A 20,131-nucleotide genomic window follows, 5' to 3' on the forward strand; every position below is an offset into this window, starting at 1 on the left:
TTCCCACACCCACATTTTAGAAACTGCGATGAACCCACAGGCAGAAAGAATGTGTCTAGCTTGAAATGATCGAAGGCAAGCGTTTTGGAATCAGAGACATGTTAGGTCAGTCTCAGCTTCTCCACTTATGTTTGGGTGTCATTGGAAAAATTTCTTAACCTATTAGAGCTTCAACTTCCTCAGCTCTGGAAGTGAGGATAATAACACTCAGGCTCTCAGGGTTGCTGTTGTGAGGATTATATTAGATATTACAAGGAAAATGGCCTGAACATAGTAAGCACTCTAGAAAGATTCACAACTCATGACATGATTAAAATACGACTTTTTATTTTCCCTTTAAAATTGTTCAGCTGGTGCAATCTTCCATTGCCTTAGAAGGAAATGCCTGGCAGGTACATCTTACTGACACATGAAGTCCACAACAGCCAATTCAGAGACTGCAATGTCTGGGCAAAGACAGTGATCATTCTGAGCTGGATTTAGTGTTCAGCCTCCCAACCTCTTTTGGCTCAAGTGAGCCTCCGGGAGGATGCCCCCTGTAGCTGGCACTGGGAAGGAAGTAGGGGATGTATGTGCTTGGTTCTTTATTTTTCCAGCCCTTTCTTTTCATCTTCCTTCATCAGCTCCTGGTTGGTTTCTGTTCTCGCCATGGATGGGAAGGTGGGGGACAGTGGTGAGAAGAGCAGGAAGAGGCATAGGATAGGTCCTTGTTGACTGGAAAGGTCCCAAAGTGGTTCTGTGCTTAGGGTGTGTAGAGCACTCTCTACTTGTGGGCCCTTGGTGGGTTCTTCCACGTTCCCAACACTACTTCCTTCTGCAGATCCCTTGACCCAGTGTCTGTGTTTTTCATCTCCAGGGGCCATCAAAAAGGAAACCTAGACCATATTGTTTCCTTTTTCTTAAAATATTGAATCTTTCCAATTACTTCTTTGGGGATATGCTAAAAGCATAGGCTTATTCAGTGAAAATCAAAACCATAAATAATTTGAGGCAAAACATCCACATAAAGTAATGGATGAAAATGGAAAATGCTATGTTAAAATAATCATACCCACTGAAATTTTGCACATTGCACTGCAAATGAAGGATAACACACTGAAGGTATTGTGTGATGTCACTGAATGTGCCAGGTACTGTAAGGTAATATTTGTTATGTCTATTTGCCTATGTGTCCAGACTTAAGGCCTCATGTAGGTGATGGCTTTCAACTCCTACAGACCTCTGAATTGATCTCTATCCTCTTGAGGCTGGGGCCGTCTTCCAATTAGATGATACCTCTTGACAGAATTGACAAGACAGCCCCAGCCGGCCTCTTTCTCTCCTGGACTAATATCTCAATACTTGGGGACATGATGCACACTTGCCCTGAGAAGCTGTGGGGGAGAGGTTTGATTTCTATGCAACTACTTCTGCTGTCACCAAGATGGCAACATAGGAGCATCCTGATTTTCTCCCATGGATGGACTGAGTAGACAATTACACATGGATCAATTACCTCTGAAAGAAATCCAGAAACACCTGAGGTGCCTGAGAAAATAGAGACATTAAAATGGGTAAGAAAAGCGAGACATTCTCTCGCCATAAACTTCACTCCCAGCACAGTGCTTATAATCAGGATGCCACCCCTAACTCCCAGTTTTACCCTGAGAAATGAAGGCTTTGTATCACACATCTAGCACCCCAACTTTTTGAAGCTGTCACCCAAGGTATGGGCCCCAAATCACTCCTGAGAGCCAGTGGGTCTTACATTCAGAAGTCCTGCAGGCTATAGTAAACAGAGAGGAAGTTGTTAAATGGGCACACAAGCACTTCTTGTGGCTGTCCCTTCAGACACAGTGCAGTGGCAGAAGACAGAAATTCTCGTCTCCCAAATTTTTCCCGGAAAAGGTCTGACTGTATATTTTCCCAGCTGCTGCCTAAGGGTCCAACTGCTAATCAGTCTGCATCTGGGTGTTGACTGAGATCCTTGCAGGAGCCTGAAAGAGCTGGTGGGCACTTCCGCTGGTGTCTCCTTCTGTCCCACTACAGCAATAAAACCAGACCTCTAGCTTCTGCCTGGAAGGAGCTTGTCCACACATCTAACACCCCGACTTTTGAGGCTATCACCTGAGGGATGAGCCTTTGTCCCTAATCGCCTAGCTCTGATAGCCCAGGAAGTTCAATAGTCACAAGTCCCAAATAAAATATTAAACAGCAGCAACAACAACAACAAAAACAGTTTTCAAATGAGTGTACAAGCACTTCCTGCAGCTACGTACCTCCTACCTGCTGGCTCAGCACAGATGAAACAAACAAAGATGCCCATCTCGTTTTCTCTCCATGGAAGGAGTGTGACTGCATACTTTCCCAGCTGCTGACTGAGGTTCTGGCTTCTAATCAGTCTGCACCTGGGAGCTGACTAGGATCCTCCTGGGCACCAGAATGTGTGTGTGTCCCTCACTCAGCATCTGCCCCCAGCTCACTCCAACAGTAAAAACAAGTCTCCAGATTGTCAACATATCTAGCACCCAACTATTAGGGTTGTTGTCCAAGGGACTGGATCTCAAATCGCCTAGCTCTGAGAGTCAATGGGGCTCGGTATTTTAAAAAAGTCCCCTGGGGCCACACAAAACAGAGAGTGGTTCTATTTGGGCACATAAGCATTCCCAGTGACTATTACCCTGGCTCAGCACAGAGTGAGTAGGCAAAAATACACAGCTCCCCTTTTCTCCCTAACAGAGGTTAGACTGCATATCTAACATTCTGATTTTTCTTTCCAGCTGCTGCCTGAAAGTTGGATCTGAAGGGACGGGTAATTAGTAGTCCTCTGGGAGTCTGAGCAGGTGTATGGGCACTTCCCATACTTTTGGGACATGCACATCTGCTGGGACTAAGAACAAAAATAGTAGTTTGGGCACTCACAAAGGTTTCGAGGCAACCAAGAGCTCAGGCATGGCTGATTGATGAGGTTCATCTCCCACATGAGACTAATTTGTCAAGACTGAGAAAGGTGGCTGTTTTATCTAATGCACAAAAACTAAGACAGAGAGTCAAGGAAAATGAAGAAACAGGGGAATATGTTTCAAACAAAAGAACAAAATCAATCTCCAGAAACTGATCTTAATGAAATGGGGATAAGTGATTTGCTCTATATAGGGTACAAATTAATGGAAATAAAGATGCTCACTGAAGTCAGGAGAATAATGCATTAATAAATTGAGAATTTCAACAGAGATTTAAAAAATATTGAAATGTACCAAACAGAAATCATAGAAATGAAGAATACAATAACTACACTGAAAAATTCAATAGAAGGGTTCACAGCACAGAGGATTGAGTGGAAGAAAAGATCAGTGAACTAGAAGACAGTACAATGGCTAGGATCCAATTAGAGGAGCAAAAAGAAAAATGAACAAAAAATGAGTGAAGATAGCTTAAGGGACTTAAGGACACCATCAAGTAAATGAGTATGTACTTTAAAGATGTCCTAGAAGGAGAAGAGAAAGAGAGAGAAGAAGAAATATTATTCAAAGAAATGATGCCTGAAAACTTCCCTAAGCTGGGGAAAGAAAACAGGTGTCTGGATCCAGGAAGCCTAAAGAATACTAAAGAGGATGAACTAAAGAGATCCGCACTAAGACACATTATAATTAAATTGTCAAAAGTTAAAGACAAAGAGAGAATTTTAAAAGCAGCAAGAGAAGGGTACCTGGGTGGCTCAGTCAGTTAAGCATCACAAAAGATAAAGAGAAAGGAATCAAAGCATATCATCACAGAAAATCATTAAGCCACAAAGGAAGAGAGCAAGAGAGGAAGATAGGAACAAAGGAACTACAAAACAACCAGAAAACAATGAACAACATGGCAATAGTAAGTGCATGCCAATCAGTAATTACTTTAAATGTAAATGGACTAATTTGCCAATAAAGACATAGAGTAGCTGAAAGGATAAAAAAAACCAGGGCCAACTGTATCCTGCCTACGGGAGACTCACTTCAGCTTTAAGGGCACATATAGACTGAAAGTGAAGGGATGTTAAAAAGGTATTTCATATAAATGGAAACCACAAGAGAGCAGGGATAGCTATACTTATACAAGTAGACTTTAAATCAAATACTGTCAAAAAAGCCAAAGAAGGTCATTATATAATGATAAAAGGGTCAATTCATCAAGTGAACATAAAATTGTAAATATCTATGCATCAAACATTGGAACACCTAAATATACAGAGCAAATATTAACAAATCTGAAGGGAGAAACATATAGCAATACAATTATAGGAGGGGCTTCAATACCCCCTTTCAACAATGGATAGATAATCCACACAAAGAAATGAAAAGACATTCCATCCTCATGGATTGGAAGAACACATAGTATTAAAATTTTTATACTACCTGAAGCAATCCACACATTTAATGAAATCCCTATCAAATTACCAACAGCATTTTTCACAGAGTTAAAACAAAGAATCCTAAAATTTGTATGGAACCACAAAAGACCCTGAATAGCTAAAGCAACCTTGAAAAAGAAAAGCAAAGCTGGAGACTTCACAATTCTGGACTTCAAGTTATATCATAAAGCTGTAATGATGAAAATAGAATGGTGCTGGTTCAAAAATAGACACATAGATCAATAGAACAGAATAGAAAACCCAGAAACAAACCCACAACTATATGCCAATTAATCTTTGACAAAGCAGGAAAGATATTCAATGGGAAAAAAGTCTCTTCAACAAATGGTGTTGGGAAAACTGGACAGCAATATGCAAAAGAATGAAACTGAACCACTTTCTTAAACCATATGTAAAAATAAATTCAAAATGGATTATATGCCTAAATGTGAGACCCAAAGCCATACAAATCATAGAGGAGAACACAGGCAGTAACCACTTTAACATTGGCTGTAGCAACTTCTTTCTAGATATGTCTCCTGAGGCAAGGGAAATAAAAGCAAAAATAAACTATTGTGACTTCATCAAAATAAAAAGCTTCTGCACAGCAAAGGAAACAGTCAACAGAACTAAAACACAACCTACAGAATGGGAGAAGATATTTGCAAATGACATATCTGATAAAGGGTTAGTATCCAAAACATATAAAGAACTTATAAAACTCAACACCCCCAAAATACCATATGATTTCACTCCTATGTGGAATTTAAGAAACGAATAAATGAACAAAGAGAAAAAAAAGAGAGAGGAAAACCAAGAAAGAGACTCAATTACAGAGAACAAACTAATGGTTACTAGAAGGAGGTGCAGGGAGGGGATGGGTTAAATAGGTGATGGGGAGCAAGGAGGGCACTTGTTTGTTTGTTTTTTAAAGATTTTATTTATTTATTTGACAGAGAGAGAGAGACAGCCAGTGAGAGAGGGAACTCAGCAGCAGAGTGGGAGAGGAAGAAGCAGGTTTCCCAGCGGAGCAGGGAGCCCGATGCAGGGCTTGATCCTAGGACTCTGGGATCACACTCTGAGCCGAAGGCAGACGCTTAATGGCTAAGCCACCCAGGGACCCTAGGAGGACACTTGTGATGAGCACGGGGTGTTGTATGGAAGTATTGAAGCACACTAAATTGTACACCTGAAACTAATATTACACTGTGTGTTAGCATAAAATCAATAAGGAAACATTGGATATAAACTACATGTTAGAGAAGCTACACTTAACATACAGAACATTCCGTCCGACAGCACTAAAATGCACATTCTTCTCAATCACACATGGAACATTCTCCAGGAATAGACCATGTGACTATATCTATATCTACCTAAGCCACAGGCATCTTTACTTTCTTAGGAGTCTCTTTATCTACCTAGCAGGAAACACTGAACATTTTCTGAGCAATCCCCTAGAAACCCCATCTCACTAGCCTTGAGGTTGAAAGGTAACCCCAAATGTAGGAGGGGTGAGATAGCTCAGCCTCAGCTCTCTCCATAGAACTTTCTTCCTCCACCTTTTCTCACAACTCTCTGTTCCCTTTCTATAGCATTCATCTGCCCAAGGGCCCCAGAGTGGTACAATTTGTTCTGGAACATTAACTGTGCGAGGTCCACACATCGGGATTGGTCTTACACTCATGTGGTTCTAGTCTTTATTATATGGGTTCTTCTGCTAAAACTTTAATTTTAGCATCCTTTTACACATTTAAGAGACCCAGAATTTAAATCCTTTTAATTTTAGTTACACTCCTTCCCTGACAAATCCTGGCTGATTTCTTCCTTCTTTGTCCTCCTGACAAATGACTGGGTATGGTTACCCCACATGCCGCTCTTGGAAGTTACCTTATTCCCGCCCTCCCCCAACCTCAATTTTAGATAAATTGTCCCAAATGAATAGCACTGGTCTCCAGTGTTGAACTCCAGATCCAGTAGGGGGTTCTCACAGATAGAGACTCAGGTCTAAGTGGCCATTTGCCATGGGCATGGGTGGGAATGGAAGGAAGGATATGGACATGAAGAAAGGAGAGCATGAGCTCTGGTGTGTTGGAGTGGCTTACACCCTTCAGCATGATTGGTAGATAGTGACCAGGGCTCAACATGGTGCTTCTGCCATGGGAGAGCCTCAGCACAGAGGACAGTGAGGAATCTGGTATCAGGCTCAGTTCAGAACTAAGGGACGCTGCAATTGGGAAGGCTCCCCTCCAGGCTGCTGGCTCCCTTGGCTTACCCCAGCATCCTGGAGTTTCTCAGACTCATTTTCTGTCTAAGCTCCCTTCCTTGCCCACCTCTCTTCTTAACTCATGCCCTCTTGGTGAAGAACTTTGGTGAAGGCTATGTAGGGAGATGAAGGAAGTGGGGGCAAAAGGAGTGGGCATGGTGTCCTTTTCACACTGCCCACTGAAGCTGTTGGATATGACCTTGGCCACTTGGGATCCCTTCCTTCCTAGCTCAGGATCTCTCCAGTAGTGAGAGTCAGCTGCAGCCTGAGCTCTGAGCTGGCACAGGGAGGAGCCCTGCCTGACCTTCCCATTTGGCTGATGCCCTGCATATTGGCTCAAAAGAAGCACACACCTAGTTCTCATGCTGGAGCTCAAGCCAAGTGGCCTCATCTCCCCTGCAGCCTCCCCTTGGCTCCGGCTGATGATTTGTGGCTGCCCATTAACTCTGTTCAAATGGCTGAGCTCTTAGGAACATCTGCTCTGTGGTAGAGCAAGCTGTGATGTTTGCAGTGACATATGGTCAGACTCATCTAGGGGGAGATTAGGCTCACAGAGGGCACAGAGGGGCAGACTCCTGGACTTCTGCTGCCTGGGGAAAGCCAGGCTCCCTACTAGATCATCAGAGAGCAAACAGACCTTTTCCTTACCTTCAGCCATTGCCCCCAAATGCAGCAGGGACCTGGGGCTCTGCCTGGCCCCCTTGCCTCTAGAACCTGCCTTCCTATTCTGGCTCTGATGGAGGGAGAGAAGATCATAAGTCTGGACCAGTGGTTCTTAAACCAGGAGGGCTTTGAGAACACAGATTGCTGGGTCCTCCCCCAGAACTTCTGATTTACTAGGTTGGGAGAGGAGGCCAATAATTTGTATTTCTAACCCGTTCCCGGGTGATGCTGATGCTGTTGGTCTGGGAGAACCACTTTGACAACCACTGTTTTTGACCAATCATGGAATGGGACACCTCTCTGGGAGGGTTAGAGGGGTACCAGGTCCCAGAGCTGAGATGGAGGGTTGATTGGCTTTAGGCTGGGCCAATGAAAGATTGGGTGAGAAAACTTTCAGATGCTGACTTCTAAGCAGGTTGCAGGGACTCAGATTGCCAAATACCAAGTTACTGTGGAGTGTAGAGCTCTCAAGGTTCAAAGTGGGCTTGAGGCAAATTTCCTTATTTCTTTAATCATCCCCAGATCAGTCTTAGAATCCAAATACCAGAACTTGGTAGAGAGCCTGTTGAGTTTGGTTTGTGGGCACATGTCTGGCCACAACTGCTATCCCTCCCTGGGCGTCTGTTGATGAGTGTGGTCTGTTCCGTGAGTGGTGAGGGAAGAGTCTTGCATTGCAGACGTTGACTCATCTGATGAAAGGACTGTCTTCTGAGGAGACCAAGGGACCCCAACACCGACTTCCCAGCTCTGCCCATTGAGGACTCTACCTTTTGGACATCTTCTTCCGATCTCCTACCCATTCAGCTCCAGAACGAATGGAGGTCCTGCTGAAGCTTGGCTGCATGTGGGAATGTTTGGATCACCAGCTCTTAGGAGGCCCACGTGGTCTTTGTTCCTGTTTAGCAAAATGCAAGGTGCAGTTCAGGCTCAGGTCTGAACAAAGATGCAGTGATCTGAGGTGTCGGTGCTCGTGTGGAGGGGAAGAGATGCCATCTGGGCAGCCCGGCCACTCATCTTTCAGCAGTGCCAGAGGAGCGGGGGCCGGTGAGGGTGAGGGGCATGGACAGTGAGTCAGCTCACCCGAACTGCAATGGCACACAGATGCTGGCCCTGTATGAGATGGACATCTCGAAAAGTGACACTCCGCTCTGAAATCCATCCTTTGAAAGCTTCCCAGCCAGGCAGCTTGGGGAAGGCCACGTGAGGACACCTCTCTGCTCACAGACACTCCCTTGTGCCTCCTCCTTCCCTGCTTTTCCCATTGCCTCCTCTCCCCACCCAGCCTAGTTTGGCTTTGCTAATTCTTCCTTCCCTGCCACCACTCCTTGGCTGTTGGGTTTGTGGCCAGTGTGGAGAGTGATGGAGGTGGCATACTGGGGGGGAGGGGCAGTAAGTCCAGTTTTGCGTGTTTGCCTTTTGGTGGGGCAGAGCAAGAGAGACTACAGAAGAGAAAATGGAGATACAGGAGTTGACCACTTGCCTAAGGTACCTATTAGCTGGCAGAACTAGAATTTGGTTCTAGGAACCCATAGTCCCCGAGCCTGGAATCCATTTCCTCTACCTCCCAGTTGTCCTCATCTCAGCCATCCTCTAAGGCTCTCCTTGGAGTCACTGGTGTGTTTGGAGATAACAGGAGGCCAGGAGGCCTTTGCCTCTTATTTGCCTGCATCTGCCAAGATGTTTAAAGACATCTCTCTAGATATGTGGGGTTTAATCAGGGAAGCAGATCCACTATGAGTTTTGGGAGAAGAGATTTCTTTTTCTTTTTTCTCCAAATTTTAATCTAAATTCCAGTTAGTTAACATACTGTGTAGTATTAGTTTCAGGTGTAGAATTTAGTAATTCATATAACATATAATGCCCAGTGCTCATCACAAGTGCCCTCCTGAATACCCATCGCCGTTTAACCATCTCCCTGCCCTCTTTACTGCTTTCGCTGACTACAAACCCTTACACCAGCGAGGAGAAGGAGATGAAAGCCTTCGGGGTTTTAAAATAATCTCTGGGAAATCTCTGCCTGCAACTGAAATCAACCGGTTTGCCTTAAAAGGCAAAGACCTTGTGGCTAGCCGCACACAGACTTTGCCCTGAGCCCTATAACTAGGGGGACCAAAAGCTCCAGTTTGCCCCAGTTCTGATTTACATCTGTTGTCCCAGCATAATTATTAATGATGCCTCCTTGTGTTCTAATGAGAACAGTGGTTTGGATGACAAATTTTACACAGTTACTTGGCCTTCAGCTCAGCCCTGGGTTTGTACTTGCAGATTAGGAGCTGTGAGCTGAGGGCAGAGGAAGTGGGCTTGCTGGGGTTCCTTGTAGCCCCTCACTTCCTAACCCTGCCTCCCATTCATGAGAAGGTTGCCTTGGGGGCGAGGTAACTGGGCTGCCACGTGGAGTCCTATAACCCGAACTGGGTAGAAAAGCAGACTGAACTGCCCCTAGTCCCAGTGCTTCCCAGGAATTTCAGGAAAATACCTGCCATGTATTCCTGTCCTTCCTACTCCTCCCTAGGCCCCAGCGCCCAGGTCTGGGGTCTGATTTGCTGAAGGAAGCACAGCCAAGCCCCCTGGGGCTCAGTGCCTGCCAGCAACCTCAGCTTTTCCTTCTGCTTATGGACTGTTCTGCCCAAGGTCTGAGGCTCTTCTTCCATCCCTGGCCATTTTTGGAGAATGTTGCTGTGGATGATGGAAATGCCCAGAGGGGGTGGGTACTATGGATGCTTGAGGTGTCTCAAGTAATCCTCTGAACTGCAGGGGATAGGGCTCTTTCCAGGAGGGGTCACATTTTCCCTGGCTGTCTGTGGTGCCCCAAGCCCTCAGAGCACAGAGGTTCTGGTAAGGTCCCCAGCCCAAGGAGGTGGAGCATGGCCAGTGGCTTCTCTGAGGGGGAATGAGCTGAGAGCGGTTTCTCTCTCTGGATGGTTCCTCCCCCCATTTCCCACTTTGGCAACTCAGGCACGTAGGCTTTATGCAAAGCATAATGCTCTAGATTGGCAGGCGCCCAGGCTCTGAAACCAGGCAGAATCCCAGGTTTGCATCTGAGCTCCATGCTACCTGTGTGATTTTCCATCAATTACTTAGCTTCTCTGAGCCAGAGGGGCTCTTCTTCACATAGCGGGGAGAGTAAGATTTGCCTCGCAGGGTGGCAGTCAGATTAGATCAAATGAAGGGTCTGCAGACTGCCTTGTGCACGGATGGGGTCCCGTCTCCTCCGTGCAGTTCAAGGCCATTTGCTTAATTCACTCTCAGTTCAGCAGAGCTGTACGGAGCCAGACGTAGCTTCACCTGACACTTTCTTGGAGAGTTGTGGTTTGATTAAGTCAGTGGTTAATTGAAATTCAAGATTTTCAACATCTATTTCCTTCAGGTCACTGGTTTCTTACATTCACTACAGTGAATGGAATGAATGAAGAAATCACTAGCTTTGTTAAAGGTGATAGGCGCTGTGGGGAAACAATTAAGATGAATTTTAGCATCCAATCTGCCCTCACAAGCTTTCCCAATGGAGTGGGAGAAAAACATTCCTCTAGTTGTAGAAATATGAAGATTGGGCCCAAATAACCTGTTGATTCAAGAGAAAGCTCAGGCTTTGTTTGAGGAAAGGAGGTGGGGATGGGGTTGTGGGCAAATTATTTAAGCTCTCTGAGCTCACCCTCCTCCTCTATAAAACTGAGACCACCCTACTTACCTCCCAGGACGATCAGGAATAGTGAGACATTATTTATATAAATCCATCAACAAGGTGCCTGTCATAAGTAGTCACACAGTAGCCACTCTCGATGCTGGCGTTTCTTCTCGGCCTGCCGCAAACGTAGCTCCGTCGTCCACTCAGCATTCTCCACACGCTTCCTGCTCATTTCCACTCTGGCCTCCCCTAGGGTACTTTTTGTCCTCTGAGAGGCCTTCCATCCACCCTTTTCTCTGGTGCAAGTGCTTGAGACCCTACTGGAGTCCCATCTCTCCATGGAGACTTCCTGAGTTCTCTGTCTGTCCCCTTGAGTTCCTTCCTCCTCTTGGCATTGATTATGTGCTGCTTTGGGGGCATGTGTGCCTTCCCGAGGTCTTACGTCACCCGTGAGATGGTTGGATGCTTGTAGACAGGAAGTCTTTCTTTTTTACCCCCTCCGAGTACAAATGCTGGGTCATGCACACGGTGGTATCTGACGACAACTTACAGAAAGTCAGACGCGTCCTCCTCCCTCGGACCGAGGTTTTGTGGGAACACAAACTTGTGAACAGCGGAGTGTTTACTCCACAGATTCCTTTATTTCCCAACAATATCCTCAAGATTGCAACTGTGCTGCCCTCCGGCCTCATTTCCCAACATGGAATTCTGGGCTCGCAGAAACCCAAAGGAAGAAGTGACCTCAGGGTCCAAGGAGGCTGCAGAAGGCTGCATGGCAGCTGAGGTAGGAGCCTGACGCTGCAAGCATAAGCATGCCTCCCAGAGGGACTCTTGGCTCCAGAGCCAAGACTGGTGGCCACCTCAGCCTTTGTCATTTAAGCCTGGAATCTACAAGTAGCCCTTTCCTGGCCGAGAACAAATAAGCGTCGGCTTGGGAGGGGCGGCCTTTGTGAGTGTGTGTGAGTGTGCATGAGTGTGTGTGTGCATGGGGGGGGGGAGGGGAGGGGAAGAGGCGGTGCTAAAACTTCATCCAGGTTGAACCCCTGCATTTGGATTTGCTGAAGAAGCGAGATAAGGGAACTGCATGGACATCCGTTTTTAGCGATCGTATTCTTTTTTTCGAACTAAATTTACTTAGTTACTAATGAATCATTGAACACTACATCAAAAACTAATGATGTACTATACAGTGGCGGATTGAACATTAAAAAAAAAAAAAAGAAGTTCGTATATAAAACAAACCAAGGAGGAGCTGCTCTTGGGGCAATGCTAGGGTGGGAAGGGAGACCATGGGAGCTTCACCAAGTACGCTGTCAAATTACTGGTATCACAAACCTCATTCTTCCTGCCAAAAAAAAAAAGAGAAAGGGATACTTGTGTCTTTTTCACTCTTAGAAAGTGCTTAGCATGGGTAGGACCCGACATTCTGTGCTCATTTAAATGTCATGTCTTTCTATGAAGTTAGGCAACTGAAGGTGATTTTTTTTTTTTAAGATTTTTATTGACTTATTTTGAGAGAGAGAGAAGGAGGAGCAGAGGGAGAGGGAGAGAGAATCTCAAACAGTTTCCCCCCACCCCCGACTCGAGGCTCGATCTCATGACCCTGAGATCGCGACCTGGGCCAAAACCAAGAGTTGGTGGTTCAGCCCGGTGTGCCTCTCAGGTGCCCCCGAAGGGGGTAGTTTTTGCTTAAGACTCCTGCTCGCCTTTCGGCTCTACCATCATGATTTGACCATAATGTCTGACAGACAGGAGGTCCTGCAGACTCAGGGAAGTGACAGTTCTGAGCGAGCTGCGTAGTTAATAGTGCTGTTTTGGTCTAGGGTGGAGGCAGCAGGGTGCCCCCGAGAGGGGCTTTTGTGTGTAGCCCCGTGTGTGAGGTGGGTGTCTGTGTGAGGCCTGGGTGGGGAGTGAGGCCTGAGGGTGGGGGTGTGCACGTCCTGCTGTGTGTGGTCTCTCTAGGCTTGCAGGCCACGGGAGGCTCTGGTTTGGATGTCACTGTCAGCGTTGGAGGCACTTGGGCAGCTTCCAGCAGAGCTGGTTGGTGTTGAAGGCCATGGGTGATGGCTGTGGGAATGGTACCAGCCTGCCTGGGCTGTGAGGTAGCCAGTTTCCCCCGTATCCCTGGGAGCAGGCGGTGGTGTCACAAACTGTGTGGGAAAGGAGGGCCGCCCAGGGGTGGAGGACGGGACAACATGGGGTGTAGCCTGGGGAGGGGCTGGAGAGGGCAGGCAGGAGTGGGAGTCTTGGGGGATTAAGGAAAAAAGGGCTTGAAAACTGGGATAACGCGTTTCTCCAGCACTTGGCTCTCTTTATCTCTTAAAATTAAAGCCAGGCCTTCACTGGAACATTCCGCTGGAGATTCTGCTGGGAAATTAAAAAGATTCTGGAGGAGTGGGTGGTGAGTTGGATTTTTCTGCCTCAGTTGATAGTATATATGTTGGGGTAGACAACACAGTTTTTTATTCATTCATCAATTGGTTATTGAGTACCTAGTATGCTCCAAACCCTGGCTTAAGGGCTAGGTAAAACAGAAGTCATGGAAATAGTATATTATATAGGTATTAGTATATAATATAGTGCTAACATTATTAATAATAAACTAATAACATACTAATTTATTAGTATTTAATATAATAATAAAATTTTTATATATAAATCATAGAACTATATATAGTAAATCAAAAGTATATGTATATACATGTACATACACACACATGCTATTATGTGTCTACATGTATGCATGCACACTATATACTGTGTAGTGTGTGTGTGTACGCACACTATGGATATAGTGTACTTGGGTATAGATGTGTTTGTACCTAGCATACACGCACACACAAGTCCCTTGCTTTTGCCCTTCACCTCTACTAACTCAGCAATCCTTGCAACAACTCTATGCCAGTAAGTGGCAAAGCTGGACTTGAACCCAGGCAGTCTTCCTCTAGGTTCTATCTCTTAATTACCCCACCATACAGCCTCTCAATAGAGGTCCATACGGGGTGCAACAGGAGGTTAGAAATGTACCCCTGGGAGTTGGAGAGGCTTCCCAGAGAACAAGTTGTCTTGGCAAGAGTGCTGTTCTAAGATTGTGTCTGCGTCTGCGTTGGGGGTGGAGAGCACAGGGTGGAAGGTATTCCAAGTAGGAATCCAAACTTCCCAGGGAGCAGAAGTGAGTGAGAGCAAGGCACTTCATTTCAGGCCCACCCAGGCCAGGTACAGGAGGCCAGAGCACATCTGGGCTACCCAGCCCAAGCCCTCCTACTCCACATCATAGACGGCAGTGCCAAGACCCCCCAGACACATGCACGCTTCCTATCGGCTGACTATAGTCCAGGCTCCAGGGGCTCCTGATGACAACAGTACTGAATCTAGCTGGTGTGGGAAGGGGGAGTGGGGGGGGGGGAAGGATTGGAGCTGGTTTATTTCTCAGCCGTCATGCCCGTTCTAGCCATCAGCTCTTTCCCAGAGGGGTCAGCACAGCGATGGTGAGGGGGTGTTGAAGGAGCTGTCTGTGACATTGCTCAACCCCGGCACGTGGAGCTGCCTGCCCGGGTCAGCTGGCCATCTGCGTCCTGTTTAGTGCGCCCACTCCTGTGAGCTCTGCTCTCTGGCCCATCTGTCCAGCTGAAGGGGAGGTTTGCAGGCAGAGGCACGCCAGTCTCCCAGTTTTTGCTGTGTTTCTCTAACCAAACAGATGCTTAGGACAAATAAACAGACCAGGAAGCCTTGGAGAGGTTGTGTGAGGCTTAGCTGAGACGTGCTGTCCTTTTTGAAGGCGTTGGCGTGCTTGAAGGAACCAACATCCAGGCAGGGCCAGATCATATCTGACTGCAAATTAAGGCCAGGATTCTCGGATCATCCATAATGACAGTATCTAATATTTGTTTAATGCTTTACAGTTCCCAAAGCCCCGAGGTCACCAGCCCACAAAGAATGAATGGGGGCCTGGCACTGAAGTTCTTAGAGTCCAAAGTTAAGGTCTTCTCTTTGCCTGTGTGGTAACCCACCTTGGAAGGTTAGCCTAGAAAACATTAGAAGTTCCCTTGGAAATTGCCAGCTGTGCTGTGACTGGTTGTGTGATTTTAATCACTTCCTTTGGGAGAACAGGCTGGAAGGAACCTCTAGGACAGAGCTCTGAGCGTTTGCTCTGGGGACTGCTCCCTACAGTCAGACCTTTACCATCTTGGGGCCCAGAATGAGCCCACTTGGACAATCAGACAGACCTGGGTTTTCGGACTCGGCCTCCATTTAGCAGGACCCTGATGGATTCCTTCACTTCTCTGGGCCTTAGTTTTCCTCTCAGTAAAGAATAACAATGCCTTGCTCATGGGGTTTTGTGAGGATTCACAGGGGAGTGTTCAACAATTGTGCCCTTCCTTCCTATTTCTCCCCTGGCTTGTTCTTCAAGTCTCTTCTGGCAGGAAAACCACATCCAATTGCTTGGCCCCCTTCTTTTCCCTTTACTTGGCTGTCTCCTTTTTAAGTTGCTCCATACGTATCCAGCCCCCTCTTAGTCACCTATGATGCTGGACACTTGGTTACTGTATAGCTCCCACCAAACATTCCAGAAGCATGTTTAGGCTTTGGCTAGGTTTGAATGGGAAAACCCTACGCAGTGCTGGGCAGTGTGGCTGGCTTGCTGACTGTTCAGTATTAGCGATGACTATTACTATCGTTCCATAGGACTCATGAGGGAAAACTTCAATGATTCCCAAGATATTGGGGCTAGAAGCGACCTTTGTGAACATTCTGCATTTCCTCTTTTGACAGAAGAGGTGTCAGGGGCAGAGTAAGTTCACATTTGGGGCTGGATCCCAGTACTCGCTCGCTCACTCACTCACTCACTCATTCGACAAACATTTTTTGAACACTTACTATATGACAAGTGCTACACCAAGTATTGGTGTAAGAAGATGAGTAAGACAAAGTGCCAGCTGCCAAAGAGCTCATGATCTGCCTGGGAAGACAGACACGTAAATAGGGTAGAACACACGTGGTGAAAGCAATGATGGAAGTATGCATGGGGTATCTGGAGAGTGGAGAGGAGAAGCCTCCAATACACCCTGGATGGGTCAGCAAATACTTCCTGGAGTTGGTGGTAACGGAGCTCAATTGTAAAGAAGTAGAAGCTAGTCAGGTTAAGTGGAGATTTTTGGGTGTGGGTGTGGGGCCATGGAAAGCAGGTCAGGAATTCCTGGCGAAGGAGAAAAAGAATGCACCATGATACATTCAGAGACCCAGGCAGCTTCTGATGTCTGGAGCCCGATTCCATGGAAGAGGGAGATCGTGAACAGGAATTTGGAGAAAAAGAGAAAACTCTATGGGTGGAGTGAAATTTCTCTCCTGAACAAGGCCCTGAGGGGAGAAACAACAGAATTATGCACGGGGCACAGTAAATGGTTTGGAGTGGAGAGGCATCGGCCAGATGGTCATGGTGGAAACTGGTAGAAGGCTTTGAGACCTATTCCTTTCTCAGATCCTTTCCTGTGGGTTATAGAACACTCACATCTCCCAAACAGATATTTGCTGAAAACAGCATTGGAATAAAGGGAATAAGAAAGGAGGACACCAGGGACGCCTGGGTGGCACAGCGATTAAGCGTCTGCCTTTGGCTCAGGGCGTGATCCCGGCGTTATGGGATCGAGCCCCACATCAGGCTCCTCCACTATGAGCCTGCTTCTTCCTCTCCCACTCCCCCTGCTTGTGTTCCCTCTCTCGCTGGCTGTCTCTATGTCTGTCAAATAAATAAATCAAATCTTAAAAAAAAAAAAAAAAGGAAGGAGGACACCAAATGAAATGAGGTCATCCATGAGTGTGCAATGAGTGTGAGCATGCCCTCTCCCAGAGGGCAGAATGTTGAGTTGTGTGCTAGGAGCAGAGTCCCATGTGGTGTGTGAAGCCAATACAAATGTAAGAGTTTTCTTAGTTAACCTGCTCAGTGCCCAGAGAGGACATGGTGAACGTCACCGGAGAAAAGGGCACCGGATGGGCTTTTGGATGGGGTTAGATGGCACCTCGGAACCAACAGAGGAGTCTTTCCTGATACATTTCCTGTTATAATTCAGCATTAGTGAGGTTCTAGGTTGTAATGAAAAGAAGCCAACTTGATTAATTTAGGCAGAAAATAATTTATTGGCAGGATATTTGGTAGCTGTTTGTCTTAATTTGAGTATATGACTCACAATGTTACATTACTTTCAGGTAAACAACATAGTGATTCAACGAGTCTATAGGTTACGCTATACCCACTACCCTCTGTCACCATTGACTATATTCTGAATGTTGTCCCTTTTATTCCCATGACTTACTCAATTCATAACTGGAGGCCTGTACCTCCCATTTTTCTTTACCCATTTTGCCCATTCTCCCACACCCTCCCCTCTAGCAACCACCAGCTTGTTCTTTGTATTTACAGGTCTGATTCTGCTTTTTGTTTGTTTATTCACTCATTTGTTTTGGTTTTTAGATTCCACATATGAGTGAGATCATATGGTATTTGTCTTTTTCTTTCCGACTTATTTCACTTAGCATAATACCCTCTGGGTCCGTCCATGTTGTTGCCAATGGCAAGATCTCATCCTTCTTTATAGCTAAGTAACATGGTAACTCTTGACATCTGTGGGAAGACTAGTGAACCAGTTTAAGGCACATCAAGAAAGGCAAGACTCTGCCAAAGTTCCATCATGGGAGCAGTGGACTTTGGTGGTTGCTTCTGATCACACTTTTGGACACTACTGCCCCCAGAAACTTTCCAAAAGAAGAATGGCCTGCTGATAATCTCTAACTGATCCTTGATTTTTAACTCAGAGGTGAATTCTGTGTGGAAGCTTCTAATTGGCCACATTTAGGACATATGCCCTTTTTCTAGCTACCAGGGAAGGAGGAAGAGGAACAATGTAGCTCCTTTGGCTTCCATAAGAAGGAGGCCTATCTATCTTCCACCTAACTTGGGATTTCTTCCCCTAGTTTGAGAGTGTTTGGATTCTGGGTGGCCCCAAATAACAAATATGTACCACGTTCTTTGACCTTCCAGGCCTGACTCTCAAAGGCATTTGCTCTCCAAAGCTGCTCTCCTCTGGCTTCATAGTAATTCTGAGGGACTAAGGAGTTTTCCTGGTCACACTTGGAAGCATCCAACTCTTGAATTATTGATTGCTTTCTTCCAATTTCTTCCCTGAAAATTGGATACCATTTTCCTTTGAGTGAAAAGGGATACAATTGCTTAACTACAAATAGGATTCCCTCTTTCCCTGAGGAATTTCTGCCAACAGCCTCTTCTTACCTTATACTGTATACATCAGAGGTGGATGAGAGGGACAGGACCACTTACCGTCTCTGACTTTTTCAGCTTTTCCTGCTTTGACAAATGGCATTAATCACACTCCTGTTGGTTAGACCTAAGTTTAAAAAATCCAGAATCTTTCTTCCTCCTTTTCCCCCCACTTCCTTCTTCCCTCCTCTCCTGCCCTCCCTTCCTTCCTTTTTATTTCCCTACTTCCCTCCCTTTCTCTCTCCCTTTCCTTCTTCTTCCCTCCCTCCCTTTTCCCCTTCCTTCCTTCCTTCCTTCCTTCCTTCCTTCCTTCCTTCCTTCCTTCCTCTCTCTCTCTTTCTCCTTTCTTTCTTTCTTTCTTCTTTCTTCTTTCTTTCTCATATATCTAATTTGGGTTGTCTTGGAACCTATCTATGGATTTACCTCCTAAAATCAGAGGGGATGATTGGGAGATCTGCATGGCGATGTGAGTTTTGAGCCTCTTTGGAATTCCGATGACACTTGTCCTGATGTACAATAATGAGAAAATTTGGCTCTAGTCCTAATATGGGCTGAGAAATTTCATCTTGTTTCAAAGGGCCAGCTTGTGATTTGCTAGAATACTGGGATGATCCAGGGAGAGGGCAATGTAGGACTTTTGCTTTGTTTCCTTCTCCTTCTTGCTCCCTGACTTTTAGCTTGTTACTTCCTAATCACAACACTGGAGAATGAAAGAAGGAAGAAGAGGTAAAACTCCTTCCCTTGCCTTTACATCTTATCAGCTTTCCAGAAAAAGTTTTCATGCGGATGGCTAAGGATGTAGTATGTTAGAATGAAGTCAACACATAGTTTATTATTCATGTCTTTGTGCTGCCCTCCAAATTTTCTTCCTCTTCATGTTATCTCTTCATTGGGTCCAGGAATCTTGCCAAAGCGTGCACAACCATGGTGTCTTGAGGAAACCCTGGGGACCTTTCACCAACTATGGCTGTTCCAATTATAAGGAAATAATTTCCTGAGTTCCCTAAATTTCTCCAAAGGTCAGAATTAAGACTCTCACGCCCAGGACTTTATGGAATCAAAGTTGCCCCATAGGGGTTAAGAGAGAAAGGGGATTTCCCCCCTACCCATTTTAACAGATCATACTCTTAAGGTGAGTCCAGCTGGAGGAGTAGAATTTGGGGAGGCTATGGTTCCTTAATCGCTAGGGTATGGGCATTATGGAAGAAGTTCCTGGTCACTCAAAGACCAGAACTATAGTTTAACTTTCAGCCCAAGACTTGGTTACACAGAGCCCAGAGTTCAAAGCCCCATTACCATGTGTAACTTTGTAACTTCCCTGTCATAGACAGGTGGTATTATCAACTAGTAATTTCTACATGACCATTAACTCTGCTTTTCCTCCTTTCTCTTCCTGTCTCCCCCTCCTTGGGGGACAGTGACTCAAAGCCACATTCCTTCATTATCACACTTCCTTCTGCAGACTGAACAGGCCCATGCCAGGACACTGATCTGTGTGAAAGCTCCCAGGGCTGGTGGGAATGCTGCTCTCAGAATCTGACTTGTTTCAGAAGCTTATCTTCTGGCACTTGCTCTTACAAAGAAAAAGGCTTAGGCAGGAAGATAAAGGACGCAATCCAACGTGTGTGAATGGAGCATTATACGCAGACTCACAGCTCGCCCCAGGGATAAGAGAGAATGAAATGAATGTCGCCTAAACCCCTCAGGGAGGATTTGTGAAAGACAAATGAATATGTGCAATTTACCTTTACCCAGCCACACTCAGGGTCATTTGTCATAGCTCTTTGGTTACTGACTTTGGGTCCATTCAGCTATGGCTCTTTACCAGGCAGAATGACCATCTCCTGCAGCTACCGCCTAACTAGGAGTTGTGCAGTAAGCAGTTTCATGGGAAGAGCATGGGGAGCAAGCTGGGTGTCATGGCTGACATCTCTC

The 20,131-nt window shown here is 45.9% G+C and overlaps 1 long non-coding RNA gene across 1 annotated transcript; it reads right to left on the reverse strand.

Moving 5' to 3' along the window:
• Positions 1–307: 307 nt before the first annotated feature.
• LOC130544586 (uncharacterized) lies at positions 308–11,510 on the reverse strand. Its single transcript, XR_008960993.1, has 2 exons — positions 10,987–11,510; positions 308–8,193 (listed from the first exon to the last, which is right to left on the reverse strand). It is a non-coding gene; the product is annotated as an uncharacterized LOC130544586 (long non-coding RNA).
• Positions 11,511–20,131: the final 8,621 nt, after the last annotated feature.

The sequence above is a fragment of the Ursus arctos genome, unplaced genomic scaffold, assembly GCF_023065955.2.
Source record: "Ursus arctos isolate Adak ecotype North America unplaced genomic scaffold, UrsArc2.0 scaffold_22, whole genome shotgun sequence".
In the NCBI taxonomy this organism is placed as follows: Eukaryota; Metazoa; Chordata; class Mammalia; order Carnivora; family Ursidae; genus Ursus; species Ursus arctos.